The sequence below is a fragment of the Varroa jacobsoni genome, unplaced genomic scaffold (genome assembly GCF_002532875.2).
Source record: "Varroa jacobsoni isolate VJ856 unplaced genomic scaffold, vjacob_1.0 scaffold_949, whole genome shotgun sequence".
In the NCBI taxonomy this organism is placed as follows: Eukaryota; Metazoa; Arthropoda; class Arachnida; order Mesostigmata; family Varroidae; genus Varroa; species Varroa jacobsoni.
This window is the reverse complement of record NW_019213851.1, coordinates 352169-367222: the sequence shown is the minus strand read 5'-3', so window position 1 is coordinate 367222 and position 15054 is coordinate 352169. Positions and strand designations below refer to the sequence as shown.

Sequence of the window (15054 nt, the reverse complement as noted above, 5' to 3'; positions counted from 1 at the left end):
CGGTAAACAACTACCCTAAACCTTTTCTACATAATCTATACAGTAGATAAGGATCGTTTTTTCGTATAAATCGTTTCTTTTTTGACTTAGCTTTCCCATTGGTAAGACGCACATACAGTTCGAATTAGGCCGATTGAGGAAACTGGGGGCAAACTGTTCTCCTACGACGTCCACAACGAATAAGCGCGGCAAAAAAACATCCCGGTAGAATTTGCAAACGCACCAAAAAAACAATCAGTGCTCACATTGAGCGAATTTGCTGGCCAACTGGATCGGGAGAAACAGTGGTTAAAAATCCGGAATGAGCAACATCTAGGAATCAGACGGACGGGTATACACAATGACTGACTGCTGCCCCAAAAGGATAGGAGAACGTAGTCAACCATCTCGCGGTGTGGCTTCCGCACTTTGTGGCACGAACCTTTCGCTCAGTGTCTTGTTTCGTCTTAATTTTAGACAAATGGAACGTCCTTGAGCAAAGGACGGTCCCTCGAGAGCAGTCAGACAAGAAGCTAATAAAAACATCGGCCGGATTAGCTTGCAAGGTTATGTCTCGGAGGGCGGTAGCAAAAGATTAAACATCCGTAAAATATGACCACGAGGTAAAAATAAAGATGAATCGAGGGTAGTCTTCTCATATGAAAATATATAACAAATTGCATACCGGAAACTGCTGGCGGTTTGCTGTCAGCAGAAGAGCTCTTTATGTACCGAATGACACTTAGCATTTGAATCTTCAAAGTGAGCTAAATCATTAAGCATGCCTAAGTTTATATTTACCTAGGGAATACGTGTCAAAACTACTTTTAAATTACCCAATAATAATACACCTACTTCTGAAGTATTTATATCACAGCGTAGTAGCGTGTTTACACATAGCGCTCTGGGTTCAAATCCTGGCATAGACCTGCTTCATTTCGCGCCAGAAATCAGTCGCCTGAAGCAATGAACATAAAAATTAAGACATTTCTTCACTTCTGTCCGAAATGTCCATTTCAATCGTCTATCGGCAAAACATCCTTACAATCTTCATGTATCTCGAAATGTATTAAAACCCAGCAGACGAGAGAGATTAAGAAAATGTCTGCCGGTAAAATATGGCATTCGAAAGGCTTCTACCGTTTGTAGTCTAAATAGCCGATACGGATTAGCTTATTAAGAGCAGACGGGTATCCTTTGCGTTCTGAAGGAGAAGGAACCTAATCAAGTTAATTGTTACGCTAAATGGAAAAAAACAACGCTGGAACAACAATGGAAAAAAACTAGTAGCAAGGTCTCTATATCGTCGACCTCCTAAATACGTGGCACACATACACATGGTGTGAAACGTCTTTTTAGTACTAATTTTTCGTATCTCAAGAAGATTGCGAAGAGCATATATGAAATCATATAGACATACCTTTGACCACATGAACACCCTATGGGTCGAGAATAGGTGATTCGTTTTTTTTTTTATACAAATAAGCTTTTTAACGATAAAGCTTTATTCATTCGGACATTATTTCACTTTTGTTGTCAAATTTAATTGTCCAAGACAATTTTGCAAATATTCGTAGGGATTTTTTGCATTTGATGACCACGACTGAACTCTCACGCAGTGGAAGTCTAGAATAGACTTACTTGTGGTGGTAACGGCTTTCGGCAAGTTTTTTCTATTCGGTTGAGAAAGATCTATACTAGCACAATACCACGAACCCAATGTAAAAAGTCGATTTTTTGGGTCATTTTTGTGGGTCTTAGCTTTGGTCCTTTATTGTGAAAACGCATGATACTTAGAGCTACTGACATCATTATTCTTGGTTGAGTCAATTTCAAGACCAAGAACAGCATTAGGGACTAAAACAGCAACTGTAAGTTTGTGACCTCACACATGCCGCAGTTATTCTAACGTGTCCACATGTGAGGAAAACGGAAACGTGTGGCCCTGGCATTCGCGGCGCATCGTTAGCTCGTTTAGTGTATACTACTCCTGTGACCATATTCTATATATTATATATCAAAACAGTAGTGCAAGTGCCTGAACTACGCCCTGCATAATGCAAACGCAGGTCAGCCCGGGGCACCTCAGGCCCATGTCTCAACTTTAGTCGTCACCTATATTTGCGTACAAGCAACACGTTTAAGATTATAAAAAAAAGCACACACAGTTCACAGACAGAAAGTAGTGACGAACGATATATCATGACAATTCTTCGCTTAGTACGTACATAGAGCCAAATAGGTTTTTACATGTAAGCGCGTAAGTATATATGATTGACGCCGTTAGTTTATTGGACTCCTGAATGAAAACAGCATATCTGGATGGAATTCACTGCATTCACCGACACCTTTCAATTCAACAATAATTCAAATTGACCTTTATTTCGTTAATCGCAACTTTAATTCATGGTCAGAATCATGGCTCGTAAACCCTCATCATAAAAAAAACTTCATCCGAACTTCTTAACTGTTATTACGACTAGGTCAATACTGGTATGTGTAGACTCGTCGACATATCGCTCAGATGCACCTCAGATAAAATCAGGAAATTCAAAATTTCGGCATGCTATTTACCCAAAGCTTTGAAATATCCCAGGCTCCGAAAGGTCTTAACCATTCACGTTTGTTCAGACGATGGGCAATATCAACGATAGATGCTGTCCTCTGGAGAGTAATTATTTAGCTCTATTTCAAAATTCCTGAGATTTATGTGTTCGCTATTTTAATGTATTTTCAAACTTTTTTCAATTTAATTCCCGTTGTGGATCTTTCATTTTGCTCCGGACAAATTTTTCATAGATTCCTGCGAGACTAGCAACAACTTCTACCGTCAGCTTAAGGCAATCAAAGAGGTTCATAATTGCAATGGGTACTTATCTAATTTAAATAATATAGGACGATCGTTTAGTCACCTTTAATAACAGTGACAACGTTCTAAACAACCAATATGCAGCGATATTCCGTCCGAACTTAAACCTTCACCTTCTTTTTTCTGCCGCTTGTCTCATCGTCGTTGTCCCCATTCCAATTCCGCAGCAGCTACTTTGAAGGATTTATCCCATTTGTTCTTTGTAGAGTGATTTGTCTGGCCCTGCTACCCCAACCCCTACTCGTTTGACAGCTAACTCCGCAACACTCAGCCTATCCCTTTCAGCTCATCTCTCTTTTTGTTTCACAGCGAGCAATTCGGCCGTTTCTGGATAGGCTTTCTCCTCAGTTTCAACAAGCTACATAGTGTCAAGTTGCGACAGCAAAGCCCCCTGGTGACACGACACTATTACAATGACTACGACGACGACAATAACCAGTACGAATAACCGCACCAGCTTGGTTTCTCTATCTCATTGTATTTTTCCCTCTTTCCATTCGAGTTCCCCCTTCAGTCCCCTAGAAGCCAGCCGGGCTTTTGCCCTCACGCTCGCCCGCCGTACCCAGAGGAGATTTCCTGACGCCCCTTTAAGCTCGCTGCTATACATAACTCTCAGTAATCTCCATGAAGCCTAGCACGCAGCACATGACCATGGAGGCATGGCCGAAGCGACCTCAGGCTTCTCCACATAAAACTCAGCTTCTACTGCATAGACGCGGGACCGGCCACATAACGAAGAAAGCCTTAACTCCGTTGTAGTGTCACCTTTTAGACCTTCCACCTATCTGCTGGCAGGACTTGCAATCGCACCTGTCCCTTAAATGAACGAATGGTATAAGGGACACATAGTAGATATAGAGCCATGGGCGCTGGGGTTGCCAGATGAGCAAACGATGGCCAGGGAACTGGGTCAAACGACATATCTTTGTGGTCACGGCCACACGACCCGTTCGTAGTGAAATCATCAAAGCTGTGGTAGACAGGATGTGGCTTAAAGCAAGGCGAGCATGACGAAAAAGACTGGGAAGATGAAAACTAACAGAGTCTGCTTAATTGCTAATGCATTAAACAAAAAAAGAAGGAGGCTTCTCTTAGAAACGTATTCGTAGATGAGCTCGTTATGATCCGAGTCCCATGCGAATTTTCACGATGATTTTAAAGGTCACGTTTAATAAATACTCTATACGCCACCTACCTGGCCATTTAAATCTAAGCTAACTGCATAAATATAGGAAAAAATTAATCGTAAAATAACCGTATTACATATTTGCCTTTGTGATGTGACGGATGGACTGAAACCATCTGTTCTGGGTTTTCAGTATCTGGGATCTTACTTACGTATAAATGAAGCTTTTGTCTATTAGATGAGGTTTAGAGAAATCAGTAACACCAGGTTTCGATTTGCTGGTAACTTCGCCTTCAAATGCCATATTTTCAACACAGAATGTAGCTCTCACGACGAAATACGTGACGTGCAATGGCCTGTTTGAGCTGTACCTATCATCGTTGGCCACTAAATCTCAATTACATTTGTCAGCACAAGTATTTTGGATAGACGTTTGAGGCGTCGTCCCTCTGATCTTGTATATATTCACCCGTCACCAGGACGGTCGTATAGATTTGTGTACGTCTGTTCGCAGATATCCAAGCAATTAGAGCGACGCGTGTGGGATACGCTTTGCTAAACCTTGCATTCTTCTTCGATCGGACCCCATCGATTTACTCGCGTTCTGCATCAATGGTCACATCGAGCGCATTCTTACGCCATCTCAGGCCCTGGTAAACGTCACTAAAAGAACTAGTACTTCATCGGGTCATTTTAGCTCTGAAGAGTTTTAAGGGTGTTTTTCCATCTTAATTTAAAAGCATAGTGTACAATATCATGCCCTTGTTTCTTTAATAATGTTATTCGCCTTTGGCTGTTTGAACGATGCAAAAGGTCAATGTTAACATCTAAAATCAGCTGACACAAATAAGAGCTAATAAACTATCACCTGTCAATGTCGAACGTTGGGTTTAGGTCACAAAAACAAAACCCACGTGACCTCTATCGTTTTTCTGTGGTAGCTGACGAACGCCAGAGGACATTATTAGCTCCTACCACTGCTTCTATTGCATACATTTTCAGTGGGGACGTCGAAGCCATGCAACCAATATAGAAAACTGCACAGCATATGGTAAAATAAGTTTCATTTACTAGGCGATCACAAGCTAACTGCGGGTCGCCTCCTCGAGAAGTTTGGCCAGCTTCCGTTGCGACATCAATGCGCAGTAATAATAGCGCCCACAATAATAGAATAAGACAAAGAGTAGCAGCAAGAGCCCTTTAGATGTAATGGTCAAAAGGGTAATACTGTGCCTTCATAATCTTTAGCAGGGAACACGCTATGTGGCCGGCCAAGCAGCAGGTGATGATACAACGGTAGCTTACCGCGTGGCTACAGCAGCAGCAGCCGAATTAGCAACAACTTGATGATGATAGCGATCGTCGCAGTGACGACTGTGGTAGACCCACGGTGCGTTATGTTACGACGGACGCACATTACTAGAAATAAATATATATTTATAGTGCACTTTTGCAGACAAGCAGCGATGGGCAAATGGCCTTTTGAGAAGGACACAAGAAAGAGCAGGCCACTACGGCAATAGACACGCAGGCCGGGAGCAGCAGCAACCAACCACTTAAAACAAATACCGCAAGCTGACGAACGATTGAACGGACTGATTGTGCGAATGAGAGAAGGACACACCGGCCGACGGGCCGACCGATCGACCGCCTGGCCGCTTGGCCTGGCTGCAGTTCAGCGCAGCATCTGCCACACGAATCAATGGATAAACGAGCTAGATGAACTAAACTCACCTAGCAGCATCGATGTTATCGCCACAAGCAACGCTAAATATTAGTGAGCGAAGGAGAGGCGACGGTTATGCTGACGTTCGCAGCAGTAGCAGCTCGCAGAACGCAAGTAGGAGCAGGCCAGCGAGCTATATGCAACAGCATATGATGATGCTTGTAACAGCAGTTGTGGCTAGGAGCTAGAGGCGCGCAAAGCCACCGAGCTCTCTTTCGTTCTCAGCGCGCACGACTTAGAAGGCAGCGCGCTAAGTCATCCGTGCGTCCTGCCGTAGCGGTGCTCTTCCAATCGGTTTGGTCGAATATTCTTCTTGGACGTATGCGCACGAATAAAGAACATTGCCACAGTTACATACCTGAGTTGCACGAAACAACTGCTCTCGTAGTTCTCAGCTGAAGGCGAACTAGTAGTGGCTGGTTAGTCAGTTCGCCGGCTTACTAGGCTGTTATCAAACTAATCAAAAAAACACGTCAATCCAAGCTCACTGACGAACCGGCCTTTTTTTTGTCGTACGTGTTTCTCGAGAGACCTTATACAGGAAAATTATACATTTACTGAAAGACATATGGACGGACGGTAAGGGCGAAGCCAGCAAACCAAAAAAGGAGAGAGTGAAAGTTCTCTTGATGCACGCCCCCTCATGGCAAACGTAACAAGACCCCGCCCCATTGCCTCTGCTCAGGGCGCCGCTGTTATGTGTCCTGATGATGTTACTTCTTTGATATTTTTGTCTGCATGCTAATGATATTTAGGTTTTTTTCTGCCCGCTGTTCTAAACATGCCTTACCTGTCTGTTATTGAAGAGTTGCACGGGCGGTTACAGCTGCATAACCTGGTCTACTGAACATCTTCTGTCGTCCTCTTCTCTTAGCATATCATTTAAGTATTAGCCAAGCAACCGACGCCCCGATTATCTATATATATATATATATATATATATATATATATATATAAATGACGCCATCCCTACCAAAAGCTTAAGAGCAACAACGACAATAGTCAGTTTTCATCATATTTCTTTATTAACCGAGAACTAAGGTTTTTTTTTATTTATGTTTTTCATTTAAATAAACCTTGTGATCCCGTGATCCGATATAATATAATAGCAATAACAAGGTTTCCCGATTTTAGGACACCAACGAGCCAGTTAAAAAGTTGTCGACCAAAAAAACGCACCCTTTCTCCGTGAATTATACTTTGCCTTTTATACTATGGAAGTGTTTAATAAATGCTCTACTTCTCTCTCAAAAGTTTACACATTTTGATGGACAAAAAAGCTAACTGCATTTACATACGTTCGTGGAAGTCTTTCGTTTTGAAGACATGCGCACATTTTCGATATCGGCGCAATCGTTTTTTCCCCAGCGACCCGCGGAGCGTCACGCGACTTCAACGCTATGACCGCTGGTAACCTCTGGTGACTGGTGCGCCTAACTATCGTCAACGTCGCTGTTATCACTGCGGACGTCACGATGAATATGGCGGATGAGGAATTATGGTCACGCCTGCGCCAGACGACCCCAAACTTTTCATATATACTGCACTACACGTATACGCACTATTTATCGTCTAGTCGGCCACCGTTCGCCTTTCTTTTATCAAATTGGCTATGCTCTGGTCATCGGCGTCACCGTCACTACCTATCGAGTAGACGACGGATACGCATGAGGCGACTAGTAAATGGACAGACAAGCAGACGCGCGAACTCCTACAACACGGGGGCGAACAAGTAGAAGCAGCAGCAGCATCTACTCCGATTTGATGAGCAGAGATACTGCTTGAGGGTAGCCAGGTCACCCCACATATATCGTTCCTGTTTACCATAGCCAATATCGCGGCTTCCGTTAGCACTAGTCTTCTGCAAGACGGAAGAAAGGTGCTGTTAGATGCAGCAGTACCTTCCAAAACTAATGATTTTTCTAAATATTAGCGGGACCGGTGGTAGAAGCGGTTGTTCTCGATGTTGTTGTTGTTGATGTTGTCATTTTTGTTATCGCTGTCGTTGTCGTCGATGCTAATGAGTAATACATCCAAATATGGAAGCGATCACTATTTATTCTGTTGACAACAAGCACCGCGGCTTCTTCATGCCATGTCCGGATAAGCGTCCGGCCGTTTTCGAGAGAAGGTTGTGACCTCGGCCAAACAACGCAGCAGTGACTAACCATACTGGACTAGCGGATTGCCACAAAATAGCGTCTGGAGAATGCTGCCGTCCGTCGAAAATGATTATCACAGTACGACGGGTTCATAAAAAGGAGACGATGCGACAATGGCTCAATAGAAAAATAGTAATGGTAGCGGCGGTGGACGACAAGCAATATAGGCTAGGGCCTAGGGGTTAAAAGAAAAAAACAAGAGGTGCATATCATATTTAACACATGGATAGTCTACCCCGTTACAGGAGCACAGACAGGCAGGCGACAATGCAAAGTAATGATGTAAGATAACACAATACGAAGTAGTTGTTTGCTGACCACGTACACACTTCGATAGTCTTTCTTTCACGTAAAGAATATAATTTTTAAAATTGGAAGCACCTTTTAGTAGCTAACTGATACGTAAGCTCTATGAGGTTTCTTGCCTCCTGCATTTTGGTTAAGTCTGAACGACTTAACCAAAATGCACTTTGAACAAGTTCAAACCTATTTTCGTAAAGCTTAAAAACGTGAAAACACTCGCAATTAAAGTACAATACAGCTAATAGGGCTAATGTTAAGGTTGACGCAGACAAAAAAAATAATCTGCTCCAATAAGAAAATACTAGGCTGAGGTAAAGAAAAAAGCTATTAAAAAACAATCTTGACGAAACAAGAAATGCTGATGGTCAAAGGTCGCCAAGCAACGACTGATTACCGCTGATCAAACAGCTTGATTGTGAAAGGCTAGCAGACTTTTGATACACTGATGATCGGTTCCCTCTTTACTGTCGTTTACCATTATACAACAATGCAATACCTTAATTTCTTTACTTGGGGTGCGTATAAAGACGACTGTAAAAATATTTCGATCAGTTACAGACAATGAACCAAACCTTTTTCGATGCCATCGTAAGTCTTGTAGGCGCAGGACGACGTCAAAGGACGGAAAAGCTCTATATGGCAACAGTAATGCTGGGTGGCACTTGCAATTGGTTGCAGGTCAAGAAATACCGGTGTCAGGTCGAATAAGGCGTGAAGGCCAATAAAACTAAGCTCTACATACGTTGAAATAACGACAACAACAATAACAGCAGAAATGATAACAACTTGACAAGTAAATAATTATAGTTACATACCTCCGCTTTCATTCATATATATATAATAATATATATGCATAGTGAATCCTAGCATTGTAAAGCGATATAAAAAATTTAATTGGATATGCACAGAATTCAAATGCAAAAAAAGGGATTGAACTATACACATAAGTGTATTGTTAGAGAGCCCGGATGATTTATAGTTTAGTGAATTCAATTGATCCATCTTATGAGGTAGCTTAAATGCTCGTTGGCTTAAGATGACTAGCGCGGGTGACAATAGTATCGCAAGCACCAGTGACTGATTGATCATATCTCCGACAATCACCAGTTCGGCCAGCGCAGGTTATGAAGCGGTCCAATAGCAATCTCAAGTTAAGAGGATATATAATTTTCATATTAATTTGGATGAATAAAGGCAGTCCTAAAGCGGTTAGAAGAAGCAAAAATAAACGCTACAAGAAAATATCCAATGATTCACATATATATACGTATTTTTTTCTTTTAAAAGAGAACCTACTTGCATTAAAATACTTATAGGCGTAAAAACTACGCGAAAGCTATCTTTTAGCGACAAGGCACTTCGATTCGGCGCGATGTAACAAAATGCACCTCAACGTGCTTATGACGCGCACGACGATACATAGCGATATAGCACGACTCTTACTGCAACGAACCTGCAAGTCATCGTGACAAGTTTGCCTCATGCTCATAATAACGGCCTTTAACCTCCGGCCGTTCGAGACTAATTAGATTTAACAGCGCTAAATAAATCACTGGTACTCTGTTTCAAATACAAAACAAAACCCAAATACACCATAACCAATTTTGCCTTACGACACAAAGGATCCACATCATCCAAGGAGGAAACATCCAATGGTCACGGATCACTTATCATTTTCGTTTTTATCATTTATCATTGGGGACCTTCTAGTAAGCTAGACCAGATAATCTCAACAATTCGTACCAAGCTAGGTAGCCACCGTCGTCCGTATCGTCTGTATTAGCTTTCACTTTTACGTGACCATACTTCAAATATTAAAGTTCCGGAAGTCAGCGAAAATACCCTTATATTTCTCGACTACTATCAAAAAACAACCCCTTGGAATGAGCAACCAAACATGATCGATCGACTTCCGAGAAAAACCGACCTTATACCAATCAGCTTTATTTAGCTTAAATTGTACAAGCTCCACATGAGAAACAGCTACACGGCGATGCTTTTCGACCCTTATAGTCGCACTTACCCTATCGCAGACTTCATATCGACCCGGCGGGCAACGACCAGGCGGCTCTGTTGGCTGTGTGGCTGTACAGGTGATTCATAACTACGATATAGGGTGATCTGTTTAAAAGCGGTAGCGACTCGACGACAGTGTCTTGAAAAAAAAAACAAGGCAAAACCCTACGCCAACGTTTTCGGCCCCTGAGGTTTAATAGGTCATTGCACAATGCGCCTTCAACAAATGATTAGAGGTTGTCGTGACGACGATTATATTCCTTATGAATCAGCGTTTGCTTCGTATTCTCTGCAGATAACAAGCAACAAAGGTACGCGATCTATTAGCGCAAGTAACATTCATTTTCTAATTATTCATTTTATTTGCTTACTCAAAAAAACAATAGGTAAACGTTCATCGAATACAACAATAGTTGCCAACTGAATTGTTGTGTCCACGTGTAAGTGCAGCATGGTTGTAGAGGTAGGTTCAGCTTTCCTGACTAGGTCGTTCTCAAGCATATCCAATGCCAACAGCAGATAGAGAGAACCTTTCGAAACCCAGGAGGTTTCTCTCGCATAAGAAATACTTCAAAAATAAATTTACTTTTAGATTTCTAATAAATAATAACTTTTCTATATTGACTACTTATTATAACGACGCAGGAACAATTCGCTTTACGTTCTACCTTAGACCAATTCCAAACAATAATTCAAGGGTCACTGAGAAAATCTAAGGTTAAAAACCACTTCTCTTAGATACGCCCTTCTTCAATTACAAAGCGGAGGTCTTTTTTCTTCCTCGCTGCTTGTGCCCTTGACGCTAACAAAACCATACCATTTCGATGGTCTGTTGTTGGCAAGCCCTCTTACCATGCTCTTTTCACTACCGTAGCAAGGCGGGCATAGAGGACGCGTCAAATTTCACAATATTTAACTCACCCTTCTTCCCCGTTATTTTACTGCCCTTCATCCTCTTTATCTCCATTTAAAACTTCCCTTAAATGAAAACGGAGGGATTAACGCTACCGTTTGGTCACATATTTCTTTACCGCCCAATATATAATAGCAATTCTTGACCTAAGCCCAATTATAATCACTAATATTGATTATTTTTCATATTCTCTATGCAAGTGCTCCTTCAACTAGCTTTCGTATATTTGAACTAGGTTTCTATTTAAAAGGTAACCGGGTCGTAACCGTGCACCTTTTGGGACACTAGCTACAACGTTGTGTATGGATTACGGCCATAGTAAGTATTATAGCGTCGCCATGGGTGAGCGCGTGTTCCCGTGTCTGGCTTGTTCGGTCTCCAGTTTTAGCATATCAGAAGCGTCCTTTTGTGGTCTTTTCGAAGTTTCTCTTATGAAATCCCATCCACTACATAATATGGCGCCTATCCAGCATGACAACTACACCACACTTGGCTAGCAGTACGTATCTCTCTAAAAACGACCGACAAGGATTCCACACTGCTGCCTGTCCAGCCTTCTATTGTCCGTGACACCGTCGGCGATCTCTAGCTAGTAAGTAACCGAGTCGAACTTTGTCGCCTACCACTATCTTTCCTACGTTCGACTACGGGGTGAATCACATTTGTCCTTTTTTATTGTCGTTTGTAATAGTGAACATCTTGGCGCATAATGGCTTTGCAATTACCTTTGCTTAAGGTGCATTGTCTCTTCCTAGGGCCTTTACCGCGTAGATTCTTTGCATGCTTGAATAACATATTACAGCCTCTATTCCTCGCTCCACTCTTCACAATCTCTACTTGTATATAACGTATCGATTATTTTGTCCGACTCAATTTTATAGTCGCTTCACGTCGTTCTAGCGTAAATACACAATAGTCAGCATTTTCCATGCGTGTATCTGTTCGGTAAAAGAAAAAGCGAGAACGGACGCGCGCTTTGGATCAAGAATCGACAGTAGTCAAACAGCATTCACATTGGGGACTGCCAGACAATCCGATCCGTCCACAGATAGTTGCTTAATGTATATAAACATGATTCGCTATGTAGCACACGCACATGCGCATGACACTATGCCATCCGCTGAGAGCGAAGCCAGTCGATGGAGAGCTCGAAGCTGTGGAGAGAGTAATTTTACAATCGACAATAGCCAACGACAGCCTATAGGCAGCGGTGATGTCTTCGGCACCACGGCGCAGCTAGCAGCAGCACATTCATCCATTCTTTCGACGCCCATACGAGCCGCTGCAAAACGCTGCTGACGTCTATCTAAAATATATTCAGAGCAACAACAGGCTTCAACTACTGCAGCGCTTCGACCAAGGCAAACCTCGATCGATAATGCTAAGGCAGTGTCAGTAGCAACAGGGGTCGCAGTTGTTGCCGGCCAATTACGTCGTCGCTGAACACAAACTCATTCTGCGCCATAAATACTGCCAGTACAATAACTTGTACTATAGTACGACTGCCAATGCTGCTGTGGCTGCCGCTAGCGGAATAATGCTTTTCGGAGATTGCGCAAAGACGTCGCCGTATTCGACTTTTACGGACCGTCAACGGTCGACTGACAACAGTTGTCGCTTCTTTTTGCTACAGACACCGTTGGGTAGCGGTAGGGGTGAAGCTGTTAAGTTGATGTTAACGCTGGAGTAAAGGTAAAATAGCTTGCACAACTGAACCAGTGGTTGACTCTAGCGACTCTTACGCACTTGCGCATGAATCATCAATGAACGAGTATCGTCCGTACATAAGTCACCTCCGTCTCTAATATCTCTTCAGTTTTTCCTACTTATCTTGCTAATTTTAGATATTTTTATACATGAATTGTCTAACGACCAGGAAACAACTAACACCTGCGAACGTAGCAAACGTAAAAACGCAAGCATATGACATAACACACAATGAAAATACGGGTCCTGATGAATCTATTGACGTACGCTTTTTGCCATGTGGTAGCAGGATAGAACGCAACACTGTTCTGAATCTGAGATTAACCAACAACACACAAATAACAAGGAGGTTGGCGGAAGCTTAATAAAGGCCTATAGGTGTGCAACCAATATTTCTGGCAATATTCTATAGTATTGTAGATTGTAGTACAAGAAGCTAAGAAGCGGATTATTTGTCCGAAACATTTCAACTTAAGCTGCCCTTCAGCATTCTTTCGAAACGACGACTCGTTTCACCAACATTTGATCATACAGAGATGCCGTGTACGATACGAATCAAGTAACTAGAATTAATGCCAAAGGAGTTTTAAACTCTCGCTCTTCCTCGGTTACTACGACACGTGATCAATTTCATGACAACATCGTTGATTTGAGAACGTTAGGAAGTTGCGCCATCGTCTCTTGCTTGGACAGGGCTGACAGTTATGATTGGTTGTGCAGACGAAACAACCTGGAGAAATTGGCGCTAAAAAATCCTAGAGGGCCTCTTTTTCCTACTGACACGGAAATGGGCAGCGGACTAAGGCCGGACTATAAGCACAGCTGTTGGACAGTGCAATGCTACATCGTCATCAGCACAATTGAGACATCAGAATATTAAGAACTAAGGAGAACCAAATTCCATGTAGCGAATGATCATCTTGCTACGGAATAAATATAGACAATGATTATACATTTTATACTAGTGATTAGTTTCTGGAATTTGTTAAAGGCTGCTTTACTAAACAAATAACTCAGCAGAAAAATTTCTTCTAAAATAATACTTTTTGACAAATATTTACCGTAACTCTAACCAAATATCAAATGCTAATTAAAAATAAAACCAGAATAAAATATTGAAAAATCTCCTACAATTGAATCGCAAGTTATCTGAACCTAGACAAAAGATCCGTTTTGCCATTCGTGACTCACATTCAGATAATTTATTCCTTTTTTGAACACGCTGGACAACCGTAGATTGTGCCCTGTGGATTAGTATACTTGGATAATACGCAAATACTATTCTAAGCGCAAAACACCGCGTTAGCATCTGCCCACAGAAGCGCCAGCTCCGTGCTATAATGCGCGAACTCCAGGTCCATGATGAGTCACCGCCCTAGATGGTATTACCTATCTATCAGGAACTAGATTGAAATTAATAAGTTGGACTTGGGGAAAAAGGCAGACGCCATCAATAGTAGCAGCAACAAATGCTTACCACTGACAATTCTGTACATCTTTTTAGGAAATTTATTGTTGCTATTATCTATTCAGTTTTAAGCGGCTACCGTCTAGGAATAGTTTTGTTATGATCTTAAGTATTTAAGGGGTGTCATCGATCGTACAGCCAGGACGCCCCATAGATACAGGGTTGCGTGCATCTTTGTCCATCTGTTCTGGTACATCGTCTGCTACTACAACTTCAACAACAGCGGGATTCCTTTTAACCCACTTTCTAGCCATATCTGCATGGGTTGTCGTGTGTTTTTGTTTCGTGAATAGGAATACCTCTTCCACTGTATTTCACTGCAGTGGCGCAAGATTGAAATGAATACCAATGATGAAAAATGCACTTTTCATTACGGTAAAGATATTACTGGTTTGCCCCTACCTGACATTTCGCCTTGGTCTTGCTGTTCCCAACTATTGCCCCTTTGAATGAATTCTACTGGACAGCCTGTACGATCACTACGACTAATACTACCACACAAGTATCGTATCGATGTGCCAGCACCGCAATAATGGCACAGGATTCAAGATGCTATCTTACATTTAATAGCATCAGTATCAACAATAAGATCACGGACGTCGTCAATAATAATAAACGCAGTACGTTCCGATAACACCCTTTCCCTACGGAGACAGTTTCTTTTTCTGGTAATCCCTTGTGCGCTAGACCTGGTAAAACTCAATCCCGGTCACGGCTTACTTAACCTCCTCCACCTCCGCCGATGCTGTCCGTCACCAAATCAGAAGTAGTGGCAGCAACGACAA

At 42.2% G+C, this 15054-nt stretch overlaps 1 protein-coding gene across 3 annotated transcripts in view; it reads right to left on the bottom strand.

Moving 5' to 3' along the window:
• Nucleotides 1-15054, bottom strand: part of LOC111265264 (serine/threonine-protein phosphatase 2A 56 kDa regulatory subunit gamma isoform) — a 68365-nt gene that overhangs the window by 43580 nt on the left and 9731 nt on the right. The window contains exon 3 of one of the 3 annotated variants that reach the window (XM_022841784.2): nucleotides 10189-10470. The exons of the other annotated variants lie outside the window; for them this stretch is intronic. The gene's annotated coding sequence lies outside the window, so the exon portion shown is untranslated. The remainder of the gene's footprint in view (nucleotides 1-10188; nucleotides 10471-15054) is intronic. 3 annotated transcript variants of the gene reach the window in all.